The sequence below is a fragment of the Pollicipes pollicipes genome, unplaced genomic scaffold (assembly GCF_011947565.3).
Source record: "Pollicipes pollicipes isolate AB1234 unplaced genomic scaffold, Ppol_2.1 Scaffold_4881;HRSCAF=5763_pilon_pilon_pilon, whole genome shotgun sequence".
NCBI lineage: Eukaryota > Metazoa > Arthropoda > Thecostraca > Pollicipedomorpha > Pollicipedidae > Pollicipes > Pollicipes pollicipes.
The window spans coordinates 2,754,393-2,759,615 of NW_023596576.1; positions in this window are offsets into that span (position 1 = coordinate 2,754,393).

The window sequence follows — 5,223 nt, forward strand, 5'->3', positions numbered from 1 at the left end:
TGGTGTCGGTGGGGCGGTCGCCCTTGTTATGCTTTCTTGTGACCAGTGCAATGTCGAATATTGCGGATCCATTGCTCGATGGGCCATATGAAACACTGTCATATAAAAAAGCTCAAAGTTGAAAAGTAATCAACAACGGCTACCAGGCTACACCACTACTGCAATGCAGCTTATAAGTCCCATTAAGCTGGGAAGGTAAGTTAAATCGCCAACCCTTTAGCTGCCGGTATTTGTGATTTGTCTGAGCGCATTTTTTAATGCAAATACATATGTTCGGGATAGATAGAATGGTTGACACTTTCCACCAATCCGCATCTTGATGCTTGGACATCTTTCGGACACACCAAGCATCTTTGTGGGTTTGAGGGGCATTGGTCGATTGCGATTGTCCTCCTTTGTGTTCCATGCGTTGTGCGGTCCGGCAGGGATGTCACTGGAATTGGATATCAAAGGATTAACAGGAGCTGTGGCGAAGGTTTGGCTGTGGGTGACCTCTTGCGATTGGCTTATGATCGGCCGAAATAACCAGTGTGTGATGCGAGTCTACTGTCTCATCACCAGCGCGGCTACGCAAGGGTCTGGCACAAGCCCCCCCCCCCCCCCCCCCCGAAGGAATGCAGGGAGATCACTTCAGGTGGACTGGTAGCGGACTACTTCAGGCTAAAATACCTATATTTACGGTTGATCGAGAGCCGTATCAGCAAAAAAAATGAGAAGTCTTAGATGTTGCACAGGTATTCGGTGTCAACAGCGTGCCCCAGGACGATAAGCAAAACAGGGGTCCCTGCATATCAGAGGGACTCTCGCGTTAGTTGGCGGCCCTCACACTGAAAAAGGTATGATGAATGTTAATGACCTTGGGTCAGTCCAGTACCGCATGGGGGAGGGGGGGGGGGGGCTCTTGCTCTGTTTCGGTCAGAAGTTCCATAGGTAGAACTAGGATCCCTGTGCCAGCTGTTGGGCCCCTTGCACTGGTAAGAGAACGTCTTGCGTCATTCGGGATCCACGCGTCAGTGGGCCTCCTGCGTCGCGAAGGAGACGGTACATGATATGTCCGACTGAGGGCCCCCGAATCTACCTGAGCGTTTCGGCCCGGTCTCACGGGAACCCCTGCCCGGAAAAGGTAAAGAGTATCACGAGCGTTCAATCCACAGGCTCCTCAATGCATGTATTCTACAGGACACAAATTAATAGGATTAAATCACGCATCATGGTCTGAATGACTGAACGTTTCCGTTTTGTGTACGATATTGAAAACTGCAGTGATGAAAGGGACTTTCGGTGATAGGCTGATTACTGATGACGATACTGGGCATGGACTTAATGACTAGTTTATCTGGTATCGCATCACACCACTGGCGAAAATTTTTCCCCTTAAATTTGGTCGGCGACAAAAAAAGCCCTTATTCCACCCCTGGCTTTGCATGTCCTGAAACATCATGCAGTTACATACCTGTGGAGGCAAGTAACCAGCCAGCTCCGTTGCTGAAAATTACTATGGGCTGCCGGATTGTAGCCGGTATCTCTCGAGAAACCCAATATGCCATTTGTCATACATGTATCCCAAACGCTTAAGTGCAAACGCAATGAAATGATAGCCGTCTTGTAACAAATAGTCTCGTTCTGCGCTACGTAATTCGCCAGATGAGTATGTCATCTAAAGAGAGTTTTTACCCGCACTCGGGTGGGGTCAAATTGACCTCTCCCCCAAAGGTTTTTCCAAAATGGTTTCCGAACGGTGCGGCGCAGCCGCGTCACATTTTGTATAGCTGTAGATAATTAAACAGCGGATTGTTTGGAATCATAACTTAAGATGTACCTTGTAAGGTCGCTGACCTATGGCAGATCAAAGCCAAGCCATAGTTTCAGCGAAGTTAATTTCTAGGCAATCATTCAATCTGAAGCAGCAACGGAGTGTTAGACGAAGCCAGACATCTCTGAGATGCTTCCCGAGGCAGTACAAATATTGAATGAGCGAATTACGTTTACTATAGTCAGGTGTGAAGGTCAGACCAGGGCCAAAACCAACCTGTTTTATTGCTCTAGGGCTTGCTGCATAGGATGGTTTTTTATGCGAACTTTTGAATTTATTGATAGCAGGAACCGCATTATACTTTTCCATGGGCTCCTTAGAGGTACGGCTAGGCCACTGACCTAAAATGACCCAGTTCAACATTCTTTTTTAACTAGACTGAACGTGAACGAACCTAGACTGAATGTGCAAACTTCATTATGTGACCTAATTTAGACATCGGTTTTAGTTTATACGCGTCCTTAGGGCTAAGGCAGTGTTACATTGCTTGGTGGCTGAAGATCGCGGTTTGTTATGCTCTTATCTAACACTGCTTTGGACTTTGTGAGCTTCCTGCTCAGCCACCTGCTTTTTTTTGTCCGCCATTAGCATCAATCTGTATACGAAGTGCTGGGAGCTTGGACGATTCAATTTTCCGACATCTTTTCGTAGCAGTGTCTGGGTAGATTGAAAACATTTTCCCATTTACGTGCCTTATTCTTAAGGCACAATATTTTTCATAAATTGCGAAGTGAATTTGCGAGGAGCATTATGGATATAGATAAGACAGATTTAATTAATTGCCTTATTCCTCGGAGAAAAACCAAGAGATGAATACATAGATGCGTTGAAATTTCGACAACACTTCTACCGAAACGACAAATAGCAGGAGTGATTTCTTAGTAGAAAATCAAGACCTACTTTCACTATTCGTTGCGATAAAAGCATGTTGCCAAAATATCAACGCATTTATATCTCCATTTTCCGCTTTTTCCGATGAATAAGGCGCTCACTACTGTTTTATCTATGTACTATTTTTCTGAGCTTTTCTGAGCCCATCTCACTCCTAGTGGGTGAGCACAACACTTATTATAGAGTTCCTTCAATATATTTGTTATCTAGTACTACAACGTCATTTTACCAGCACCTTCTGGTGTATTGAAGGTTGTTAGCTCAATATCAAAACTTTGAACTTGTGATGCAGAAATAAAGGTAGTGGCGATGCATGAAAGTCAAAAGCAAAGTGCGTGAGGTGCGTGAGGTGAGATGTGTACTGTCTGCATGTTTTTTTTCTTTTTTCATGGTGTGCCTTATAGCTGATGATTTTCAGGGTACCATCACATTATAGGACCCAATCAAGCTTTAACATATGTAGCTGTTTTGAAGACTCAGTTTGGTTTTGTTGCCAGGTATTTAATACGCTGTTACGCACAAGTGAGAGACAGAGCCCACACACATTGGCCAATATATTTGTCACACGTAACGAATCGTTTCCTTTCCACGCTATTTTGGCCTTGTCAAAGTCATACCTGTTTATTTTTCCTCTTCAGCTTCCTCTGCTGCATCTGGCCATTTTACATTCTGCTCCACTCCATTATTGTCTGTGTGAGGCATCGGTTTCACTCAGAACATGTGAATTGAAGCAATGATAAGCAGAATGATATGCAGGGTGATATGCAATTGTTTCTGAGCCGTAGGTAATGCATTACATTGTGTTGCCCAACAAATTTTGTTTCAAGTTGAACAATACTATTTATGCGGTATTAATTTGACCAGCATGACTGAAAAGTTTGGCCCAGAATGCGTACTAATCTTGAGGGAATCAGACACTAAGTTGCTGTTAAATCTACGTCACGGAAGCCTGCAGAAGCCAGCATTTTGCCATCAATCCTCGCTAAATCCGTACGGTTCTATGCCTGTATGACGTGTATTGCGTGGTCTTGATTGCAAGAGAGTTTACACAAGAGCTCTTTGGTTCTGAACCATCCATCCAGCGGGCCTTGTAACAAAAGTTATATATTGCCTTGTGCGCGCCTAGGTAGCTTGTATAACGCTCACATTGATTCGCCATTTTCTTATAATACGTGTGAAGGGGGGGGGGGATGACGCGACCCGCACGCGCTTCCAAGGAAAGAAATAGAGAGCCTAGCGGAAAACACCAGTGGGTTAGTCTCAACAATATCTTGCGATTTTTGATAAGTTCGATGCTGCTAGGCTAATAACTGACCTCACTGCTAGATCAAGGGTCACGTTTTCTTCAAAATCAAAGTTTTTACCTTCATATGCTTATGTTTACGAATTCATGCCTCTTAGCGACACGAAACCTAAACAGACGTGTTCTTCGTTCAACTGTAAGTGCAATAGCATGCGGTGGTATGTGCCGTGAGCATATTCGTATGATGTATGGCTCCGCGTGTCTTCCCGCAGCGCGCGGTCCGTGGAATCTCTGTTGTCGCCCGCTGCCCGGGCCGGCCGTAGATCACGGTGCACTGACTAAAAAACCGCCCTTTCTCGGAAACAAAAAATTCTAGAGATACGTTTATGGTGTCAAAACATACGCAATGGATGCCCATAGGCTACTGACAGTTTGGGCGCGATTGCACGACATGCCAGAGGGGTACCCTCCAGAAGGCCTCGGGAGGGGCATTGACCCATTTCCCTCTCAGGGCGAGAGTTAAGAAGCTTTCTCTGCGGGACGAGATTTCAAATTTGAGTGGTGGAGCGGAAAACTTTCTAAATCCCCCACCCACCCAAACTCCCCCCCCCCCCCCCAAATGGCGCCGCTTGCCAGAACGTTGCCAACGCTTAGCCTTATGCACTGGATTCAAAGGTGATGTCTGTGATTCCAAAAGGCAAAAGTTTTCGACATGAAACTCTTAGAATGATAGAAAAATAAAATCAATTTGGTTAAGCTACAATGGTGAGTCTAAACCAGCAGACAAACTGTCGCACTGCCACGCCCTTATCGTGCACGGACAAACAGACGGAGTCCGTTTGCAGCAAAAGTTTTGACTAGTTCAGGCAGCTTCAGAGACCCAAATGTGGAAAATCTACAAGGTTTTACCTAGAATTGGATGCTACCTGTGTTATACTTGGATGTCAGGCGGTTGCCGCTGTTGAGTTATCGTACCAGCCGTCTTTCAAGCTATCGGACTGCCTGGCCGTCGCACAGCATGACTATGCCAATACACCGGCGGACGCTCCCCAGGATTATGTAAGAACATAAGTTTCCGTGGCTTTGTTTTCGTATTATTGAGCCGCGTGCGAGGAGGGCCGGCGGGAGGCGGTCCCGGAGGGTGTGCCTGCCGAGTACGAGCGGTCGCCGCCGGCGCCGGGCGAGGCTGCCTGCTGACCTTGTGGGCCGGCCGCGCCCGTGACGTCAGTCGCGCCAGCGCCGCCGGCCGCCGGCCGCCGGCCAGTCGGTAGCGGGC